The sequence below is a fragment of the Stegostoma tigrinum genome, chromosome 6 (assembly GCF_030684315.1).
Source record: "Stegostoma tigrinum isolate sSteTig4 chromosome 6, sSteTig4.hap1, whole genome shotgun sequence".
Classification (NCBI taxonomy): Eukaryota; Metazoa; Chordata; class Chondrichthyes; order Orectolobiformes; family Stegostomatidae; genus Stegostoma; species Stegostoma tigrinum.
This window is the reverse complement of record NC_081359.1, coordinates 74,462,160-74,486,677: the sequence shown is the minus strand read 5'-3', so window position 1 is coordinate 74,486,677 and position 24,518 is coordinate 74,462,160. Positions and strand designations below refer to the sequence as shown.

The 24,518-nt window shown below is 42.0% G+C and overlaps 1 long non-coding RNA gene across 1 annotated transcript in view; it reads left to right on the top strand.

Annotated features, from left to right (window-relative positions):
* Positions 1-3,698: 3,698 nt before the first annotated feature.
* LOC125453710 (uncharacterized) overlaps positions 3,699-24,518 on the top strand; it is a 45,758-nt gene continuing 24,938 nt past the window's right edge. Inside the window, exons 1-2 of the long non-coding RNA XR_007247825.2 lie at positions 3,699-3,942; positions 19,883-19,962. This is a non-coding gene — a long non-coding RNA (uncharacterized LOC125453710). The remainder of the gene's footprint in view (positions 3,943-19,882; positions 19,963-24,518) is intronic.

Genomic DNA, 24,518 nt, shown 5'->3' with positions numbered 1-24,518 from the left:
TGCCCAAATATAGATAGTACTTTTTGGCAGACGAATAGCTGTTTTAATCTGTACGTCAATTGGGAAGTTTCAGAAATTAATAACATCTTAACTGAAATAAATGACATATTTTGGTTAGCTACCAGACAAAGTGCTGAGCTTGTCTTTTGTTTAAATTCCTTATTATTAGGTTTAATCTAGTTAACTAAAAATTAAGTGTTGGAGATTCAGGCAAATAAGGTCAATGGCACAATTACAGAAAATGAGGAGAGCCTACTATCAAGGTAAATTATGAGAATGCTGGCTGTGCTGATGTGATTCACCAGCCAGAACTAATCTAGTCCACAAGAGTTACAATCTTCATGTATAATTCAGCCAACAACTGAATTCTACAAATGATTACAAAACAGCTAACATCAAAGAGGCAGTTCAGATGACAATGCAACTTTGACAGCAAATATGGCAGCGCATAATCACAGAATCCCTACATTGTGGAAGCAGGCCATTTGGCCCTGCAAAGAGCAACACACACAGACCCACACACCAATACCCAATCTCTGAATTTCCCATGGCTACTCTAGCCAACCTGCACATCCCTGGTCATTATGAGAAATTTAGCATGGCCAATCAAACTACCTACACATCTTTGGACTGTGGGAGAACACCAGAGCACCCGGAGAAAACCCACGCAGACACGGGGAGAATGTGTAAACTCCACACAGACAGTCATCCGCAGCTGGAATCAAACGCAGGTTGCTGGCACAGTGAGGCAGCAGTGCTAACCACTGAGCCTCTGTGCCACCTTAGAACATAATAGATCATGTGTCCTGAAATACCTATCATATACCATCACTACAATTATGGAACTCAAAGAGCAGTCTTATTAAATTATCACCTTGATTCACTTTTCATGCTGATTGTAATCATGGCACTTATCAACTGTCAGGACATTCAATACAACCTGTATGCAAGGGTTTCCATGATGGAAGATTGGAACATTTTGTAGAGTTAGAACAAAACAATCCATTTGATTAGCACTCCATCCCAAATCGTAAACATTCACAGCCCAGCCAATGATATAAAGAGGCAACTCTATGTACCTTTTGTAAGATTCACTACATCAAATCCCCAAAACTCTTTCAATAGCAATTTCCAAACTTGTAACTTCTTCACCTTAGAGAAACAAGGTAACAGCAGTATGGGAACACCACTACCTGCAAGTCACATGGGTAGTATAACACATTTATATCGTTGTGGTAATAGCTTGCTTGTATCAGTGGTATCAAATGTTGTGGTGAGTTGTTGGTTGTATTGTTGTTAGAGGCCTAGAGGAGATGCTGGTGATTTGCAGTTGCCAGTTAACTACCCAAAAAGATGGATCTATCTGTCATTGGGTAAAACCTTCCTCATTGTTTTTGACTATTATTCGTACCCTGACTATCCCAGTAGACTGCTTACATCCTTCTCCACCAGATGCATGGGGTCCTACCTATTCTCTGAGAGAAACAAGGACACAGCCATAGATATCAGTCAAGTCATTTAACAGTGACTGCTGGGGAGCAGTCGAGAGAGTAGGGACAGATTTAAAAAGTAAATAGTTTATGATATGAATAGTATATGAATAGAGTGAAATACTTAGAAGGAGATGCGGCCCATGGGATTCGATAATTGCTGGAGGGCATTATTTCTGTGTTCAGATCATACGGGACCTAAGGGAAGGACTAATGGAGTCCTGCCACACCATGCCTCTGTAAATAGTTATTAACTGTTAATTAGTTTGCACTAAAATGGTTTACAGTTCTCATTTGTCAAAAGCATACAGAATCTGGTTGTGATATTTAGCCAACATGGACCAAACTAATAGGTTTACAGCACCTTTACTTCAGTGTCTCTGAGTCAAAATCCTAGAACTCTCTTCTGAACAGTAACCCCCGGGCTGCATCTCTGTCCATGCATTTCATTCTCTTCATCTACTATTCACATCACAAACTATTTACTTTTTTATGCAATCCCTACTCTCTCAACTATGTGCATGCAGATATGATGTGGACTGCAGCAAATCAAGAAAGTAGGTCAGCAATATCTACCCAAGGGCTATTAGAGGTAGACAATAATTCCTGGCCTTGCTAGTGATAGCAACAGTCAATACACAAATTAAAAAATACACCTTTACATTATGAATGACCAGGAAACAAGATAGCAAATTCAAATTACAACTGTGTATACCAATAATGACTAAAATATAGGTTCGAATTTTTGATTCAATGCAAGTTCATCCACTACTAAGTCAAATACAACTGTTTTTATTGCAGAACATAAGCATAAGTTCTTAAATAATTTTAAGGCACAGATTGATTCTCATTTAGCAACAGGATGAAAGGCAATCAGAGGTAGGTGGGAATGTGGATTGGAGATTACAATCAAATCGGCATTTCTTTCACATTGATTACAATAGCTATTTAGGACATTCCTAAAATGGATTACTGTACATTTACTCCTTACTATGATTCAAATTAGATGAAACAAGCAGGTTTAAGGCAGGAGTCTAATCATGAAACTCTTCTCAAGAACCTTCAAATAGTGAAAATGAGTGTTTGAAAATTTCTGTTATTACTGCTATTAAAAATACACCAAAATGACAGCATAATTGCTTTTGAATGTTGTATCATGATAGAATTGTAAGTCAAAGTGTGTACCCTCACCAGTAATAACTCTGTTCTCCTCTCAAAAGCAGTTTTACCAATCCATTTCCACTGCATGATTGTTCCATAATAGCTTTCTGCATCTTTAAATTAACCCACAATATACTTCTGCAAGATGCTTAAGTTGTGTCAGTGTGCACTTTAAATGCTACTACTTATGTTCTATATTTTCCATCAGAAGTATTGCATTGCTCTAGAGATAGTAGGAACTGCTGATGCTGGAGAATCTGAGATAACACGGTGTAGAGCTGGATGAAGACAGCAGGCCAAGCAGCATCAGAGGAACAGGAAGGCTGACGTTTCGGATCGAGACCCTTCTTCAGAAATATCACTATGTTATTGCTCTCCTTGTTTAAGGAGGGTTATAAATGCGTTGAAAGCTGTTTAGAAAAGGTTTACAGGACTAATACCTGGAAGGAACAGATTAACTTATTGAGAAAAGTTGGACAAGCTCAACTTTTATTCGCTGGAGACTTGAAGAGTAAGCGGCAACTTGATTGAAACATTTATAGGTTTCAAGCTTACACAATTATGGTCCCGATTAGATTGAGAAATTTGTTGGAGGCTTATACCTGTTGAAAGCATAATTAACGATGTTCAGAAGTTTCTGTTGTTATAAAATGAATCATTCTCCAATACAAATGAGACTTAACCAAAAGTATTCATACATTTAGAAAGTGATATAACTTCCCTCAGGCATTTTAAAATCAGACACAATTTGCTAGACAATAAAGAACTATATATCACTAGAGGGAGCACTTCTACATAATTCAACAATCTGTGGTGATCATGTTCTATAAAATCATTCCGTTGAACTTTGAGAAGTGTTGAAATAGATTTATATCAAAAGTTAAAGTTAAATTGATATAAATGAACCGATGAGAGGACTTCTTATTTGCTACCACAAACAGCAATTGGCCTTGCTGTACAAAACTTGCAGTCTTTTGAAGTGTTGCCAGCACAAACAGCACTGGCTAAGAGCCTCGGCTTTTTGTAACAAACACATCACAAAAGGAAGTGAGAAGGAATGAATGCTTCACTGAGGCTGGATTATTTAAGCAAAATAGTTCTAAAATATAAGTGAAAGATCTTACAAATTGATGACTCGGTAACTTCCAGATTATTTGAATTCTGAGAGCTGTGACTGTGATAACAGCAATTAGGTTTAAAGACTGAACAATCCCTCTGCCTATCGGATTCAACACACCTGCAAAAACAAACGCTGAGCAATATAATAAAATGCTCTGACTGGTTCCTAATGGTAGGTTTTTACATTTTTCATTTTGTTTCATCTTTAGCCGAGAAAGAACATGTCAAACAAGATACATAAGTACAGTCCTAATATTTATATATGTTTGAGTCACAAAACCTCCGCAAAGGTTGATCAGAGCCTTTTTTTAAATATTAAGTATTTCAGTGTGTATGAGAAATATGTACTTTTTTAACATACTCTTAAAATCATTTTCATATCCAAAAGATATTTTTTCACTTTTTTGTGAATTGTGAACATTGTTGGCATTAATGCCTTTGAGAAGATAATGGTGAGCTGTCTTCTCTTTTCATCTGATAAGAAAACTTAAAGGGGTGATGGTGATTCTATGTATCTATCACTCTTGTTTTTCTAGACGGTAGGGGTTGAATGCTTGGAAGGTGCTGTAAGGAGATGCATTGGTGAATTACTGCACGGCATTGTGTAAATGGTATATGCTGTTGTCGCTATGCATCAGTGGTGGAGGGAGACATTGCTTGTGGATGTGGTGACAGTCAAGCAGGCTGCTTTGTCCTGGATGGTGGCACAGGCCTCAAGTGTTGTTGGAGCTGATCTTGTCCAGGAAATGGGGACTATTCCATCACACTCCTGACTTGTGCCCTGTAGATGGTGAACAGGGTTTGGGGAGTCATGAGGTGGGTTACTTTCTGAAGAATTCCTAGCCTCTCCTGTAATTACATGTAGTTATAGGGCTGGTCCAGTTAGTGTGCCCAACAGGCAGTTTTGAAGTGTGAATAAAGAGAGGTATAATACTTTCCGCCTTTGTGTGCTGGTTTGTTTCTCGTTTTGAGTCCACACCACTGACAAGCAACAACATGAAAAATAGAGCAAGATGTGTGATGTTCTCCCTGTCAGTATACGGCTTCTGGTCTTCAGCTGAGCATCCTCATGGTGACACGTAGTAACTGAGACATTTGTGACTCCAGCTTATAGATTCAGAGGAATTAGGAAGAGGTTCGCTCCCAAGAAATACACCGCACAGGCCCAGTGGCATGTGGATAAACTCTGGCAGTCCTGAATCAAACTCTTAGTTGTGGATAAACAGATCCGTTGCCTGTGGATGCCTTTGGGGAGCTGACGGCAAAGGGAGTATGCCTTAGCAAAAAAATCTGGAATAGTGCTCAAAAGCCAACTAATGTCTAAAAACGAAGTGTGAAGCCGGATGAACACAGCAGGCCAAGCAGCATCTTAGGAGCACAAAAGCTGATGTTTTGGGCCTAGACGCTTAATCAGAAAAGGGGGATAGGGAGAGGGTTCTGGAATAAATAGGGAGAGAGTGGGAGGCGGACCGAAGATGAAGTGAAAAGAAGATAGGTGGAGAGAAGAGTTTAGGTAGGGAGGTAGGGAGGGGATAGGTCAGTCCAGGGAAGACAGACAGGTCAAGGAGGTGGGGTGAGGTTAGTAGGTAGGAAATGGAGGTGCAGCCTGAGGTGGGAGGAAGGGATGGGTGAGAGGAAGAACAGGTTAGGAAAGTGGAGGGAGGCTGGGCTGGTTTTGGGATGCAGTGGGGGGAAGGGACGAGCTGGGCTGGTTTTGTGATGCAGTGGGAGGAAGGGAAGAACTGGGCTGGTTTTGGGATGCCTCCTTGACCTGTCCGTCTTCCCTGGACTGACCTATCCCCTCCCTACCTCCCCACCTATACTCTCCTCTCCACCTATCTTCTTTTCTCTCCATCTTCGGTCCGCCTCCCCCTCTCTCCCTATTTATTCCAGAACCCTCTCCCCATCACCCTCTCTGATGAAGGACCTAGGCCTGAAACGTCAGCTTTTGTGCTTCTGAGATGCTGCTTGGCTAGCTGTGTTCATCCAGCTTCACACTTGGTTATCTCGTATTCTCCAGCATCTGCAGTTCCCGTTATCACTAATGTCTAAAAAGATCAATTTACTGACAACCCCGGCAATACAAAATAATGCCCAATTCATGCTTTGTATTAGAGTCAAGCGGACAGATACAATGATACCAGGATGGTCTAGTATCTCCAATAAATTGCAACCTGAAGAAAAAGTTCATGATTCACTGCTGATTATTAACAAAACAAACCTTAGGAGGTACTTTCTTCTTAATTTAGAGTTCTGAGCAGAAAAGTGTTGAAAGCCATCCTTGAGGTGTTGTGTCCATAAGTGTGAGGTGCTTGTGGAGAGTTGACATAGCTTCCTTAGAAGAGTCCCAGCTCAACAAGGGTCAATCCCCACTGAGAGTAAAACTATATGTTTATCTGACAAAGGAAGAATTCAGAGGAAATGTATTAGCAAATTGCAGACATCACTGTAAGGTACTCACTATTCTAAAACATAGAGCCCTCCACAAGTATTTCAGAATCTATTCTCTCACAGAATCATAGAATCTGTACTGTGCGGAAGCAGGCCATTCAGCCCATTGAGTCCACTCCAACCCTTTGAAAAGCATCCCAGCAAGACCCACCTTCCTACCCTATCCCCATGACCCTGCCTTTCCCATGGCCATGCCACCTAGCCTACTCATCCCTGGACACTTTGGACAATTTAGCATGGCCAATTCAGCTAACCTGCACACCTTTAGAATATGGGGTGATCTAGAACACTGTGGGGAGAATGTGCAAACTCCATACAGACAGCCTCCTAAGGCTGGAATTGAACCTAGGTCCCGGGCAATGTGAGGTAGCATCGACCTCACCATCTGCCTCTAACTCAGTCAGGGCTAGGTGACGGCATGAATATCTAAACACCAAGTTTGTGCTCCACAGAAGAAATGGATGCCCAAATCTACAAGAAGCATGAAAATGGTAATAGCAGAAATCCAGGCGAAGATACATTTACGTCCTGGGAGATTTCAATGCTGGGAATTACAAAGTGTGGGGTTTGTAGCACATGGTGCATGACTCATTTCTCTCATATTATGGCCTGGGAAAGATAAAGTAGAATGGACAGGGACTACTTGAACTTTGCCACTGCCATGAACTTTATGTAACTCACATTTTCATGTGGTACGAGCCTTGTCACAAGGGGCCTGGAGATATTCAAGATGCGGGCACTGCCACTGGCTGGATCTGGCTGATCTTTGGGCACTATTCTCAACTTGTGCAGCTATCACAGAGTGAATTGTGACACAAATCAACCCTCCCTCTACAGGGAGAATGCAACCCTCTAAGAATTTTCATAGCAAGTAGAAATGCTAGTATCAACGTCAATCATTCTGTCCACTCAATTAAAAATGAATAATTCCTTGCACTGGCACTTTCCAGCATTCCCTCGCTTAAGCGGAGAAATAAAATAGAATCCAGGCACTATTTACAAAACCACAGTCTCAACATGCAGGAAGCAAGAGCAAAAGACTGCTGACTTGTTTGAGACTACTACCACTTTGATGGAGCATTCCATCGAAGCCCCATGATCTGCCCTTATTAATATCATAAGAGATCTGATTGAGAAGATTCTGAACGTTCTATGAGCCAGGTGAGGTAAAATCCAAAAGAATGCTGGCACTGCAACATTGACTACTGGTTAAAAACTTGGCCTGAGTATTCAGATGTGCTTTGATGCAAGACACGCTAAGGGCATGTATGAAGGGATTGAAAAGGCAACAAGCTCATCAGCTGAAGAATAGCCTCCTTCAAAAACCACAAGAATGAAGTTTTTATCATGTGCAGTAAACAGATGTGGGAATTAATGGAGCATTAGAGTCATTGATACTCTGGGAAGATCATCATCACTGAGGAAACTCTGGACATTCTAGAAAGTCTGTTTGGCATGGTAGAGCTGGAAGTTGAAAACAAAGTGACAAACCTGTATAAAACTATTGATTCACGTGCCATGGGTAAAGCTGAGGTTCCTGGTGCTATATTGTCTGAACTTATCATCCAAATTCTACGTCTCTACTGGAAGGATTTACAGTTTTCAAGAAAAGAAACTCAAAACGTTTCATCTTTACTGCAGCATGTTTCTATCTAGTCCATCCAAAATCAATACTGCGGCAGTCCTTACCAAAAAGGCCCAGCTCCTATGTTTGTTAATACTTACAAGCAGAGGTAGTTATGTTGGCATGTGCATATCTGGGGGATGGACGATGGTTGAATGGAAACCAAACTGGAGCCAGACAACCAGCTGGGTTTGCAAAAGTTTCAGTTCAAGGATGTTTTCAAGTGTGACATGAAGCCCACCTGCTCCAGAGGCTCATAATATCACACCTCTTTAGGTTGATTGAAAATAATTCTTAAAAAAAATCCGACAGCATTCAAGAAGCTTGACACCATCCAAGACAAAGGAGGCCACCTGACTGATACTGTACTCACACTGCACTGTGGAAATTCACCAAAGATCCTCAGACAGCACTTCCAAACCCACAACCATTTCCATGTAGAAGGACAACGGCAGCAGATACTTGGGAACACGATCCTCTGCAATCTCCCCTCCAAGTCACTCACTGTCCTGACTCAGAAATAAGTCGCCGTTCCTTCACTGTCACTGGGTCAAAACCCTGGAATTTCCTCCCTGACTGTATTGTGGATAGAGCTCCAGCACATGGGCTGCAGCTAGGTATCAATTATCACCCCTGGAGTTGATAACTGATGACAGAGGGAAATAGCAGCACCTCTTGTGAGCTGGAACGTACCACCATGAATGACTGATGGGTGATGCCAATGCTGAAAATAGCAAGCCACAATGACGTTGAGATAACAACGTGTAGAGCGGGATAAACACAGCAGGCCAAGCAGCATCAGAGGGACAGGAAAGCTGACATTTCGGGCCTAGACTCTTTTTCAGAAAAAAAAATGACACAATGACGATAACGCAATGACAAAGGTAGCTTCATGAGTAGCACTGATGACAGAACCTACCTCTCAAGGATTGGCCTCTTCAGCCATTAGCTAAAGTGTATCATTTTAAGAAACCTCATATGAACGTGATTTGTTTACAGATTTGTGTAATGTTGTGCATTTTTATCTTAAAATTCAAAAATGCATTTTTTGAAATAAGGCTGATAAATCCAAAATTGGCTTCGGATGTAAATTAAGCGGCTGCCCGGAGAGAGAAAGAGAGAGAGAGAAAGAGAAAGAGAGAAAGAGAGAGGCCCGAAGAATGTTACATTTACAAATGTGACGAAAAATTAAAAGAGCAGCCCAACAAAATAAATTCAGAGACAGTAGGAACTGCAGATGCTGGAGGATCTAAGGTAACAAGGTGTTTAGCTGGATGAACACAGCAGGCCAAACAGCATCAGAAGAGCAGGAAGGCTGACGTTTCGGGTCGAGACCCTTCTTCAGAAATGGGCTAGGGAAGGGGATTCTGAAATAAATAGGGAGAGAGGGGGAGGTAGATAGAAGATGGATAGCGGAGAAGATAGGTGGAGAGGAGACAGACAGGTCAATGAGACAGGAATGGAGCCAGTACAGGTGAGTGTAGGTGGGGAGGGAGGGAGAAGATAGGTCAGTCCAGGGAGGATGGGCATGTCATGGGAGCAGGATGAGACAATTATGTCGGAGATGGGGGTGGGGCTTGAGGTGAGAGGAGGGGATAGGTGGGAGGAAGGACAAGTTAGGCTGGCGGGGACAAACTGGGCTGGTTTTGGGATGCAGTGGGGGAAGGGGAGATTTTGAAGCTTGTGAAGTCCACGTTGATACAATTGGGCTGCAGGGTTCCCATGCAGAATATGAGTTGCTGTTCCTGCAATCTTTGCGTGGCATCATAGTGGCACTGTAGGAGGCCCAGGATGGACATGTCATCTGAGGAATGGGAGGGGGAGTTGATTTGGTTCGTGGCTGGAAGGTACAGTTATTTAGTGTGAACTGAGCGGAGGCGTTCTGCAAAGCAGTCCCCGAGCCTCCGTTTCGTTTCCCCAATGGTGAGGGGGCCACAACGGGAACAGCAGATATAGTGTACCACATCCGTAGATGTGCAGATGAACATCTGCTTGATGTGGAAAGTCTTTTTGAGGCCTGGGATAGGGTTGGCGGGGAGGAGGTATGGGGGCAAGTATAGCACTCCCTGCAGTTGCAGGGAAAAGCCCGGGTGTGATGGGGTTGGAGGGGAGTGTGGAGCGGACAAGGAAGTCATGGAGAGAGTGGTCCGTCTGGAAAGTGGATAAGTGGGGGGAGGGAAAAATGTCTTTAGTGGTGGACTCGGATTGTAGATGGCAAAAGTGTCGGAGGATGATGCATTGGATCCGGACTCCTTCCTGCAAAAATGCCATCCCCTATTCCCAACTCCTCTTCCTCCGCCACAACTGTTCCCAGGGTGGGGCATTCCATTGCCAGACATCTCAGATGTCTTCGTTTTTCAAGGACTGCAACTTCCCCCCCTCAGTGGTCGAGAACGCCCTCGACTGTGACTCCCACATTTCCTGCAATTCATCCCTCATACCCCATCCCCGCAATAACACCTAAAACAGAATCTCCCCCATCCTCACATACCACCCCATCAACCTCCAGATCCAACGCATCATCCTCAGATACTTCCGCCATCTGCAATCTGACCCCACCACCAAAGACATTTTTCCTTCCGCACCCTTATCTGCTTTCTGGAGGGACCACTATGTCCTTGAGTCCCTTGTTCGCTCCACACTCCCCTCTCTCCCTATTTATTTCAGAATACCCTTCCCCTCCTCCATTTCTGAAGAAAGGTGCAGGCCTGAAACGTCAGCCTTCCTGCTCCTCTGATGCTTCTTGACCTGGTCATCCAGCTCTACACCTTGTTATCTCCATCAATATAATGTTGGGGGAGGGGGAAAGGAATGTCAAAACAGTGATGTCCTGTGACTGCGAAGACAATAAGGGGCTATTGACTCCTTGCTCAATGGCAAGTCAGTCCCTGCACATCATGTCCCAAACTGCAGACACGTTTCATTTATTTTCCTTTTAAAAATAAGCAAGGACTTGAAGTAATAAGTTTATACGCTACTGAAGTCCGCTACCTAGGCTGAATGTCTCACATGTATCAGCCTGGGTTTGAGTGTTACCATGCTTCGAAAGTCACAGATGAAAAACTCCCTTCGTTACCCCTGTATTGCAGTTAAAGGGATTCTTGCATTCGACTAGCTCGAAGATTTCAGCTCGCTGGAAGCCAGCCTCATCAAAGGGACTCTGTCTCACCCAAAATGACCATAAGACCACAAGACATAGGAGTGGAAGTAAAACCATTCGGCCCATCAAGTTCACTCCGCCATTTAAATCATGGCTGATGGGCATTTCAACTCCACTTCCCTGCACTCTCCCCGTAGCCCTTGATTCCTTGTGAGATCAAGAATTTGTTGATCTCTGCCTTGAAGGCATCTAACGTCCCGGCCTCCACTGCACTCCGTGGCAATGAATCCCACAGGCCCACTACTCTCGGGCTGAAGAAATGTCGTCTCATTTCAATTTTAAATTTACCCCCTCTAATTTAAAGGCTGTGCCCAAGGGTCCTAGTCTCCCCGCCTAACGGAAACAACTTCCTAGCATCCACCACTTCTAAGCCATACATTATCTTGTAAGTTTCTATTAGATCTCCCCTCAACCTTCTGAACTCTACTGAGTACAATTCCAGAATGCTTAGCCGTTCATCATACGTTAAACCTACCATTCCAGGGATCATCCGTGTGAATCTCCGCTGGACACGCTCCAGGGCTAGTATGTCCTTCCTGAGGTGTGGAGCCCAAAATTGGACACAGTATTCTAAATGGGGCCTAACTAGAGCCTTATAAAGTCTCAGAAGCACATCGCTGCTTTTATATTCCAACTCTTGAGATAAACGACAACATTACATTCGCTTTCTTAATCACGGACTCTACCTGCAAGTTAACCTTTAGAGAATCCTAGACCAACACTCCCAGATCCCTTTGTACTTCTGCTTTGCGAATTTTCTCACCATTTAGAAAATAGTCCATGCCTGTATTCTTTTTTCCAAAGTGCAAAACCTCACATTTACTCACATTGAATTTCATCAGCCATTTCCTGGGCCACTCTCCTAAATTGTCTAAATCTTTCTGCAGCTTCCCCACCTCCTCAGTACTACCTGCCTGTCCACCTATCTTCGTATCATCAGCAAACTTCGCCAGAATGGCCCCAGTCCCTTCATCCAGACATTAATATATAAAGGTGAACAGCTGTGGGCCCAACACTGAACCCTGCGGGACATCACTTATCAATGGTTGCCATTCCGAGAAAGAGCCTTTAATCCCAACTCTCTGCCTTCTGTCAGACAGCCAATCCTCAATCCAAGCCAGTAGCTCACCTCGAACACCATGGGCCCTCACCTTGCTCAGCAGCCTCCCGTGAGGCACCTTATCAAAGGCCTTTTGGAAATCTAGATAGATAACATCTACTGGGTTTTCCTGGTCTAACATACTTGTTACCTCTTCAAAGAATTCTAACAGGTTTGTCAGGCACAACCTCCCCTTACTAAATCCATGTTGACTTGTTCTAACCCGACCCTGCACTTCCAAGAATTTAGAAATATCATCCTTTACAATGGATTCTAGAATTCTACCAACTACAGAGGTTAGGCTAATCGGCCTATAATTTTCCATCTTTTGCCTTGATCCGTTCTTAAACAAGGGGGTTACAACAGCAATTTTCCAATCATCTGGGACTTTCCCTGACTCCAGTGACTTTTGAAAGATCACAACCAAAGCCTCTGCTATTTCCTCAGCCACCTCCCTCAGAACTCTAGGATGTAGCCCATCGGGGCCAGGAGATTTATCAATTTTTAGGCCTTTTAGCTTTTCCAGCACCTTCTCTTTTGTAATGCCTACCGTACTCAACTCTGCCCTCTGACTCTCCCTAATTGTTGGCATACCATTCATGTCTTCCACTGTGAAGACTGATGCAAAGTACTTATTAAGTTCTTCAGCTATTTCCTTATCTCCCATCACTAGCCTTCCAGCATCAATTTGGAGCGGCCCAATGTCCACTTTTGCCTCTCGTTTGTTTCTTATGTATTGACAGAAGCTTTTACTATCATTTCTAATATTACTAGCTAGCCTACCTTCATATTTCATCCTCTCCTTCCTTATTGCTCTCTTTGTTATCCTTTGTTTGTTTTTGTAGCCTTCCCAATCTTCTGATTTCCCAGTGCTCTTGGCCACTTTATCGGCTGTCTCTTTTTCTTTGATATATTTCCTGACTTCCTTTGTCAGCCATGGCTGTCTAATCCCACCCCGGATAATCTTTCTTTTTTTTGGGATGAACCTCTGTACTGTGTCCTCAATTACACCCAGAAACTCCTGCCATTGTTGGTCTACTGTCTTCCCCGCTAGGCTCTGCTTCCAGTCGATTTTCGTCAATTCCTCTCTCATGCCCCTTTTATTACCTTTATTTAACTGTAACACCATAACATCCGATTTTGCCTTCTCTTTCAAACTGCAGACTGAACTCTACCATATTATGATTGCTGCCTCCTAAGTGTTCCCTTACTTTAAGGTCTTTTATAACGTCTGGCTCATTACATAGCACTAAGTCCAGAATAGCCTGCTCCCTTGTGGGCTCCATCACAAGCTGTTCCAAAAAGCCATCCTGCAAACATTCCATGAATTCCCTTTCTTTGGATCTACTGGCAACATTATTCACCCAGTCCACCTGCATATTGAAGTCCCCCATGATCACCATAACCTTGCCTTTCTGATATGCCCTATCTATTTCTCTGTGCATCTTGCACCCCTGATCCTGATCACTGTTGGGAGGTCTGTACATAACTCCCATTACGGTTTTTTTGCCTTAGTGGTTTCTCAACTCCACCCACACAGACTCCACATCCTCTGACCCTATGTCATTCAGTGCCGTAGATTTAATTTCATTCTTAACTAACAAGGCAACCCCGCCTCCCTGCCTACCAACCTGTCTTTTATGATATGTTGTGAATCCTTAGATGTTTAGCTGCCAGTCCTGAACTCCCTGCAACCATGTCTCTGTGATGCCTACCACATCATAATCATTCAAGAGGATTTGTGCTGTTAATTCATCTACTTTGTTGAAAATACTACAAGCATTCAGATAATAAAATGTGAGGCTGGATGAACACAGCAGGCCAAGCAGCATCTCAGGAGCACAAAAGCTGACGTTTCGGGCCTAGACCCTTCATCAGAGAGGTCTGATGAAGGGTCTAGGCCCGAAACGTCAGCTTTTGTGCTCCTGAGATGCTGCTTGGCCTGCTGTGTTCATCCAGCCTCACATTTTATTATCTTGGAATTCTCCAGCATCTGCAGTTCCCATTATCTCTGAAGCATTCAGATAAAGTGCCTTAATGCTAACTTTCTTATCATTATTAGAGAGATTGAAAATCCTAAAATGTCTTAAGCTATCCTTCCTTTTTGCTGTATTCCTAGTCTGCCTCGAGTTTAAACCCACCTGTACACATGCTATCCTGTTGCTTATCTTTCCATTTAACTCCATACTCCCTGTCTCTTTCACTTTCCCTTCCCCCCGACTCAGAAGTTTAAAGTCCTACTGACCACCCTATTTATCCTTTTCACTAGAACGCTGGTTCCAGATCGGTTCAGGTGGAGACCGTCCCAACGGTACAGATCCCCCTGGTTCCAAAATGGATGCCAATGTCCCATGAAATGGGATCCCTCTTTCCCACACCAATCCCTTAGCCACGTGTTTACTTCTCTAACTTTCTTTTCCCTATGCCAATTGGCACGTGGCTCAGGCAGTAATCCGGAGATTATGACTCTTGAGGACCTGTACTTCAATTTCTTTCCTAGTGCTTCATAATCCCTGAACAGGTCCTCTACCCTAGCTTTGCCCATATTGTTAGTCCCAACATGGACCACAACGACTGGATCCTCCCCCTCCTGCTCCAATATCCTTTCAACCCGGTCGGAGGTGTCCCGCACACTGGCACCGGGCAGGCAACACACCATGCGGGACTCCCGATCCGGCTTGCATAGGATACTATCTGTCCCCCTAATAATAGAATCCCCTAGAACAACTACCTGTCTTTTTGCGCCCCCCGCTTGAATGGCCTTCTGCACCACGGTTCCATGGTCAGCTGGCTCATCCTGTCCACAGTCCTTTTCCTCATCCGCACAGGGAGCAAGAATCTCATACCTGTTGGTCAAGGTCAATGCCTCACTTACAGTCACACCTTGTCCCTGAACATTTTTTGAATTTGAGTTATTTAATCTACCGGGTGTGACTGCCTCCTGAAACAAAATGTTGGAATTCAATCACAGTCAAATGACATCAGAACCATAGAATTTCAACCATTCTACAAAACTAAGGATTGTTCAACCAACTGTTCAACTATCAGCATCAATTTTCGAAAAATCTTCACTGCACTGTTCATTCATATGTTCTTTGGAGACACATCACAGACCGTTCTGTTTGTTTTAACTTTTATAATTTTAGACTCATCTCTTACTAATCTGTGTGAATGAGTGTTGAATTTCCCAATCTTCTTGGACTTATTGATAAATTCACCCTTTGCTAATTCACAAAAGCTTGGCTCAATTGTTCCTTTTTAAAACACAAGTTCATTTGTGTCTGGGAAAAAGGAAGGGATCCATTCTTAAAATAACCTGGTTGTGACCAACCAGCCATCATCCTGCTTTGTTAGTTCCAAAGAAAACAATATGTAATTCCTCAGAATGTCCTTCATCTTAAAGTAAAATGCAAAGCTTGACAAATTATGCTGCACAAAGTAGAATACCACTAAAGTAATTTATCATAGATTGTGTGAAAACTGAGCATAGTAATGTTGTTTTGCCATTTTTTGGTTGCATGATTATTCCGTTCCAGAGGAAGAAGGAACAGGAACGTTATTGGCAAAAGGATGCACACAAAAGTATTAACATGGAACTATTTAATTCTTCAAAGCTAATCTACATTATTGGCAAATAAGAGTTTTCTAATGTTATGTTGTCATAAAATAGATGTATTATTCCATTTAAACTTTCATTCTGTCCTAATGACACTTCCTGCCTACCTTGTTTAATACCCTACAATAAATCATCTGTAATATCTTTCATTCCTGATGGGTAAAGATAATTGTCACTTCTTTCCATTGATCCAGATGGAATTCTGTGTGTTTCTAATGTGTTTTGTTCTTCTTCAGAATTTCAAAATTATACCTTGAATCCCCATGTGCTTGTATGATAGTTCTAACAATTAAAGCTCCTTGAGACCTGTTCTGAATATTAATTCTTTGTGGAAGTATAATTCCTCATTTTTACTGAAGAACACTAATGTTTGAAGAACCAACATTTGGTTTCTGTTGTAAACTGCTTTATTCAACAATCGGGTAAAGTGTATGAGGTAAATATGATGAGAGTTCCTTAGAAGGGTCAGTAAAACATGGCTTAGCCATGATAAAAGAATTTGCTTCAATCCACTTTGGCATGTTTACTTTAAATAAATGTGATAATTGCCAGTTAAGATTCCTCACCTTGGAGTCTCTGTTACTCTTAATTTTGTCCATGTACTTTCCTTTTCAGAGCTTGTGATTCTTCTGTTTTAAAAACTTAACCAAAGAGTCAGCTTTTAGCCAAACTCACTATTCCTCCCTCCCCATCTCCAAGAGAGTAGAATCCATCATTCAAACTTGGAAGAGACCCTACTGACTCCAAATTAACAGCAATAAGTATTAATGTTGCTACATTACAACATTGATGACACTTCAAATGTACTTAATTAACAGTAAACACTTGAGCACATGATCTTGAAGTGCTGAGAGATGCAATGTAGGTACAAGTCATCTTTTAACAGTAAATTTCTTGTCATTGTCTCCACGAACTTTGATTTGGATGCTTCATTTCAAACTGAATAAGTATATTTTAAAATTGCTAACTTCTACTTCTATAAAATGGTCAAAATATTGAAAGTAAGAATGGAATAGGCGAAAGCAAATGAATTGTGATTTTCAGCTCGATTAAGTATCTAATCTAGGAATTGATGGTCTCTTTTTGTTACAATCAGTATACTCAGTCTACAATCTGGATTTTCCTCCCAAATTTATTAAGTGGGTAGTTAAACGTGATAGTCCATTCAGCTAATTTGATTGCACACACTGTCTGGCGAGTTGTGTTATACCAAGGCTAAAAAGTGAAGTTTAATAGTCAAATCAGAGTAACACCAAGGGCAGAATCGAGTGTTCCCTCTTCTTACCCAGTGAAGATTCCTCTGGCATTCTGCATATACTGATCAGTGTGATCAACATACTGCGTACTGATGCCCGGGTTCAGAAATCAGTTGAACCTTGAAGGTCCACGCAGTGAAAAAAGAATTACAGGGTGTATTAGTGAATCTTTAGGGGCTCTGAGCATTTGGGCTATAGCTCAATTTGTAGCAGAATTAGATGAGAAATCTGGCGAGGCCCAGCTTGACATCAGAAACATCACACCCATTTTTCATTCTTTTAACAAATGGCGTGGTGCAATTTCTATGAGGTAGCAACGAGTTACTGATGAAGTGGAGTTATTGTTTGCTAATGGATCAACTTGTTTCATTAATATTTGGCTTTCTATCTTACCAAGAGCAGCAAACAAGCATGAAACTGATAAAGCAGTGCCGCATTCAGCATGCCACTTGCTCCATAGGACTTCTGTGTTGTGTACAACCAACCAGCAGCACTGTATGGTCCATAGACAGCAGCTGTATATGTCTCCTCACCCAGACATTGGCATTCGGCATTTGCCAACCCCTAATAACAGTTGTGGCACCATAGATTCTCTTGAAGGACTCTCATAAAACATTGACTTGCATTGCAGGCTGTAATGGCAACTAGTACTGAAGGATTGAAGGATGACGGATTGGGCCAGGCTCCATTTTAGGGCCTCTCACTCCTCTCTTAATGCTCACTTACTCAGCATCTACCTGCATCTTGCTCTCTTTTCTGTGCCAGTCAGAGCAGTCACATCAACAGGCATGTTGCCTTGCCAGTCAGCAGTATTCAGTCAAGGTGGTGAACATCTTACGATAGGCCATTGTGCCACACTAATGACACACCATCACCGTGTGTCCATAACGTACCGCACACACGCTGCACATGCAGCAAGTAGGCAGCCATCTCTCAAAGTCTCAGGGGAGTAGTCCTGACCAAGGTCCAAGGAGGCACCCATCAGGCAGGTGAAAAACTTGGCACAAGGAGTTAAGGGCAGCCTCCCATACCAGCCCAGGGGAGAGGTCACAGTCAGAGATATTGTGGGGACAGTCTCAGTGAGAGGGGTTCCATGCTTTTTTGGGTTGGGGACTGGGGATTGGGTTCACCCTGAGCCTCCACTGGGGCAAATTTGGATGGTTAAAGCAGTTGTGAAGATATGCAGACACTTATCAGGGGCTTGGGCAATTCTTGTTGGGTGCTGTCCTTTTAAAATTACTCATTAGGGGGAGTCGTAGAGGGTTGGAGGTGGGTCACTGTCAATCCATAGTGTCCATCCACAGAAACTGAGAGAAAAGGGATGAACAACAGGGTGCTGACACAGAAAAGAGCTTTGGCGAATTATTCTTTGACTCTGGGGTCTACAGGCTGAAGAGCAGAGTGACTGACAAGTGCGAAGGGGGACAATAGCATCTGTAAGGAGGAATATGGTAAAGCATTCTGGGAGGAATGTAATGCAGGAGAGATTGTCCATGGTCGGGGCACCCTGACTTCAAGGGATGCAATGTGTGATCTCACATGGCATGGTAATCTCTATGCCATGAGAATATGGTTGGCATGGTCAGGTTGGAAGGCGTGAAGCCAATGGGGTTTAAATGGAAGGCTACCCTGAGGGGGATTTGGATGTTTGGGGACTGACTGACGTATTGAAGTGAAGGTCGTTAGTCACAGGCTAAGGAGCTCTCACTGTCACTTTCAATTGTGCCGGAAATCAAATGGGCACACCAGGAACAAAGTGGCTTTGACTGCTCTTGGAGTGCATGGGATAAGTGCCTTAAGTTGTGATGGACCTTCTGTGAGGGAGAACACTGACCTTCTCATGTCACTGCTGACTGTCATCCACACTGCAGAGAATGCACTGACCTGGGTGGCAACCTCACACAAGGCTGCCAGGGTCTGGGGTAATGGCTTCCTCTGCTGGCCTTCCAGAAAAAGGACTCCTCTCCTTCACATTGTCCCCTAGACCAGAACCCCCAGGTCCCTGTTGAAGAATCGCAGTGCCATCTTCTCCTTCTCAGTCATCTTCAGATTGTATCCATCAAACAGCAGGGCGGCTGTGGAATGCCAGCTTTTTAAAGATGGCATAGGTGCAGGGGTTGCCAGTCTTTCAGCAGTTATCCATTGAGTGGTGAGCTGTTCTTGGAATGGCACAAAGTGAGATCAGGCATGGATTGAATGTGAAGATGCTATACAGCTGTGCAAGTAGTTAATGGAAGCAAAATATTGTGGATGCTGGAAATCCAAAACAAAAGCTAAACATGCAGGGGAAACTCAGCCGGTCTGACAGCATCTTTGGAGAGACAAAATAAGAGTTAACATTTCAAGACTCAAATGACTCTTCTTCTGAACTGAAGAACGATCTTAACAAACTCAAAAAAGTTGACTGTTTTTCTCTCCATTGATGCTGCCAGATCTACTTAGTTTCTTATGCACATTCTGTTTTTATTTTCAGGAGTTAATAATTTTGGTGAGATTTAATGAGAAATCTTATTACAGATTGCAGTAGAAATTCCTAAAAAATAGAACACTTGACACAACTTAGACTTGGTCAAAAGAAAAGATTTAGACCAAAATATTCCTTCAGAACCTCAAAGACTGAAAAACCTTATTCTGCAGCAATTTTTCTTAAGGCAATTGCCTTCCATCTCACTACTTAATCTCCAATTTTATATCAATCTTCACCATCATTCAGCAATTCTCCCACATCAAGCAATATCACAATAATGTAATTCCTTAGTTCAAAGAGATGATGGAGCTTATTCATTTAACAGAAAATAAATGCTTTACCAAAGATCAAATTGCTTCTAAATGATAAAGAAACTTCTAAATTGAGTATAAGTAGATTATTTTAAATTATTATTAAGGATTTTACTATTTTGTTTCAGGTACTCAAGTTCCATTCAAAACATAGCATCAAGCAGATTAAGTACTACCAGACACAACATAAATTATGGTAGTCCAATAAGTAAGTCAATTTTTTACGCATCTTAATTCACCAGTCTTGCAGCTATACTGTAAAATTCTTGCCCTAACACAAATACTCTACCGTAGTTACTGGGTGTTGATTAGAATCAACCCCAGAAGTGTTTCTGACAAGAAATCTTGTCAGTTTGGCCACACTGGGGAATCATTATGAAAATCAGCATGGGACAAAGCTGAAGAGTCAGAAGAACAAATAATGATTATTTGGGTTAGTAAAATACTCCAAAATTTAAATGGCATGAACAATTTAACTGTTTCCCTTCAGGCCTATTTTTTGACAGCAATAATAAATTTCTTGCTTCATGTGATAACACAGTCAAGGCAATTAAGATAAAGGCTTATTCTCTAACACATTGTCAAAATCTAAATATTTAGTTTGAAATGAAAAAGCTCCCAGTTTCTTTTTAAATTTTATTTTTAATTCTGGCTCCACCCAAATACTCCCTCCTACACTTACACTGTGGTCTGCTGCCAAAAGTCTGTATTTGTTGTAAGACTTTGCTGTTTCAGGGAAGGGTTGTGTCAAACTTTGACCAGACAGCCAGGTATGCAGCACACTCAGAAATATTGGCTTTTATGAAACTGTACTGTTGAACTAAGCCATCGCTCTGGCTAGAAACATTACCATGGTTTCAAAAGACTCAGCCTCACAAAAACATCATCTTTTTATTTGCTGTCGGCATACTATTCTTTTGTAATGTTACTTTAGGATTCAAAAGTCAATATGTATCTTAAGTGTATGCTTGTCTTCTATAATATCGCAATATTATGAATGCATTTTCAAAGCAGATATTTTAACAATTACTGAATGCATAAACGTTTGATAAGTATATTGTATATGTATTTATTAAAGGAGTTCTTTTCAAGATTTGATTGTCTATAAATCAAGTCTGGCAAGATGTCTGTACAGTTCCCTATGTGATTAGAGAGTTGATTCTGACATTAGCACTCAAGACATTAAAGTATTGCAAATTCTGGGGCCTTGGAAGAGAGAATCACAGGAAATGGTAGCAGAGCACAGCCGGTCTGTCAGCACCTGGTGAGAGGGGTTTGGCACTTATACCAGTGCTGTGCCTGCCAGTAACTGCAAAAGTAACCACCTCACTAATGGTACAACTGGGACATCAGCCACAAAACCTGACTCAAAAATCCTGACATCAATATTTAAATAAGCAAGATACTGAGCGTTCCTCTTGAAATAAAATATGGTTGCCTCTACAGCAACATTATAAGGTGGTTCACTTAAAGTAAAAATATGGCTACTTTAAATACTTAAATTAAAAATGTGGCGATATATCTGCAGGGAGATGAGCAACAATGCTGAAGTGGAGGCTCCAAGTGGTTTCCGTATACATCACTTGATCAATCAAACCTTCATCGATTGCGCATTGATTGCTTTCAGGGCCAACTTCAGGGGAATTCCCAATACATTGTCTTTCTCCTGCCTTGGCCTGTCTTTCCTTGACAATGATACTTTTACAAGGGATGGTCAGAGCTCTGTATCATGTGGTCCACCTGTAAAGACAGTCACAAGTTTAGAACTTAGCTGTTTTGGAACTCTGTCCTCCACCTCTCACTGGTTGGCAGGACTCAGCAGATGAGATTTCCATCTGCAGGGTCTTTACTATCTAATTAACGTCTGAATGGTACTTCACAGTACCATAGTACTTTCCTATTTCAGGCAACACAATGTCAGGCACTGATTGGCTTTTCAGCTTGTAGAAGGAAGACCCATTTTTGGAATAAATATCACCAAAAATCATGATGTACTTTAAAACATCCTGAAGACACAGTATTTATTTATAGCTTCAAAGGGCACTTTCATTGATACAGAAACAGGGAGGCAAAGAAACATAAATTTTCTCAGCAACATTTTTTGGTTTTTGTCTCTTCCCCCCACTCACCCAGCACTGACCCACCATGTCCAGTAATCTTTAGACTTGTGAGTACCCCTGATCCTATTAGTTTAAAAAACAAGGTGAAGCACTATGTATGATAGGGTCCATATTATTGATGCTTGAATTGCATTCATACTACCTAAAATATTTTTATTGATGAAAACTAAAACCAAAAGCTGAGCCAAGAAATAAAGTCAAATCCAAAACAGAACCAAAAGAAAGATATAACAAGTACTGTGCAGCAAACTTTGCCTGAAACATCAAAACAGAGCTTTTGACAGGGATGGAACCACCTTAAAACTCACCAATGAGACAGCAACGCTCCTTTCAGGATCCTAATAAAATTGAGTTTGACATTCTCCATTATTTTCCTTGTCAAAGCGTTAAACAGCCTTGAATTGACACTAATTGAGCCATCTCAGAGCAGAAAGGATGCCTGTGGAAACCGTGGGAAATGAAATATCATTGTAGTGTGGTAAGGGATACTTGTTTGAGACTTCAGTTAGGGGACATGAATGCGTCAATGTGGGAGGTAGATTGTGTTATTGTACCTCGTAAGTGTAGATCTGCTACACAGTGCCCGAAACTATTATTAAGTGAATAATTTGAATTTTTCCATTCCCATAGCTGTAACCCCTGATGTGCAAATTGTGCAGAATATTATATTCAATATGTAAGAGTTAAAGTACTGGTGGGGCGACAAGGGTGCTTTGTATCAGTGAATTTTTTTTAAAACTCTATAGCAAGCATTAGGAATGGATTTACCAACAGAAATGTTAAAACATAAATTATTACCAAATTGAAAAAGAAAAGCTTGCAGCCCTTTAATTGGTGCTGAAGGGAACATCATTCTAAGCAGAAAATCTTCAGAACATAATAGATGGTTGTTGAAAAGCAAAATGCAAATGGAGCTGAATTTTCCCAGGCCTGTGGAGATGAGATTGAGGGTGGTGGGAGATTTCTCGGATGGTATTGTGTATATCCGTTGGAACAGCTCCCTGGTTCTTCCCCATGTTTGATTAATCTTCTTGGAGTTGATTACCATGGGAATTTGCTTTATAGAGATGGGCAGTCTAATTATCCAACCGAGGTTCCATCAAGGTCATCTTTGCCACGCTGACAGAAATTTTCCCGTTCTGGAAAGGCCCCCACCTGAGCCTGAAAGCTGTATGGATTTGGTCTCCCAGTTGCAGTACCAATAGCCCTTAAAGCTCTTGGCTAATTTTAAACAACATGTTCATCTGCTATCGTTAAGTTGAGGGATCACCATCCCTATATAACTCCACGAGTGGGACTCACCTCTCCCAGTGCGGCTCTAACTGTCTATTGCCTCAAGTGTTCTCATTGGGCCTCCTACATTCTCAACCCACCTGCCATTCTTATTTGGACAAAGAATAGGGAAGGAGACCATCTCACACAGCAGAGCTCTGGTGGGAGTGCTGAAGCTGCACAACACAGGCAGAAATGGTCGGTTCTGCTATAATGCATGTTCTATCAACGTAACTTGGCGATTGACGAATAGGGGAATGCTAATGCTGAGACGCTAACTTGTGTTGGCAAGGACACGATTCCATCAGTGCGCGAAGGAGTACGCATTGACATCACATGATCAGGGGCTTTGTCACAAACATGTACAATGTCGGCACCAGAAGAGTCTCCATGCCAGCATCACATGATCAATTTGTGGGCTTTATTGTGAAGCGCTCTCTGTGAGAAATACAGTACAACCTGTTCCCCCATCAAGTCATCTTGACATTTTTCCAAGGTAAAGTGTTGGATTTACTTTTATTTCATTATTAGGTATGAATTAAACATTTATTTAAATTCTGCTCTCCCTTGTGTTAGACTTTTGAGCGACTTTTGAGCGATTTTGAGTGATGTTTCTTTGGTGGCCTGCCCCAACCACAGTTTACCCAAAGGCCCCGTAATTTTTATGGCGCGATTTTCTACAAAGCGATGTTGTACAGGAACTTAACTATCGCAACATAGCAGAAAACATACTAGTCCAACTCACAGTCCTCAACGTGGAGTCCCAGTACAGCCAATATGTTCATTTCCATGTATTAATGGGTCTTTTTACTGTTTATTGCTTCTAGGAAGCTTGGAACTGAAATGAAAAGGGTAGCTTTATGCAACTTCCAATGGTGAGAAATGTCACATCATATCATAAGGGAGGATGGGAAGTGCCAATTTCCTAACAGTGAGTTGAGATCCTGAGATAAAGTCAGTGGCATGTTTGTAGAAAGTCAAGCATAACACTGGCCAATGGTGGGCTCATACAAGGAATAAGTTTTGATGCCATGAGCATTTAGTAAAGTCAGTTTTCAGTGAACCCCTGCTTTCAAAATAAAGTCACTGTTATGAGATTCTTACACACCCAGTCTGTGACTGTTTAAAGGTGGTGTGTCCCTGTTGGCTTTGTTCAGTTGTATGTAAGATCATTGTTTTCCTTTTTCAACTCCATGGCATAAAGGAAGGGAGCAGGAGAATGGATTTGTCTGTCTATACAAATGTTGCCTTACCTGCTGGCTCTTAACAGCATATCCTGTCTTTGTTCTGCATTTCTGTACTTGAATCTCAGCTCTGCCTTTGCTTGTCAAGGGAAAACGAGGGCACTTTAGAAAATCTGTCCTATTTCTAA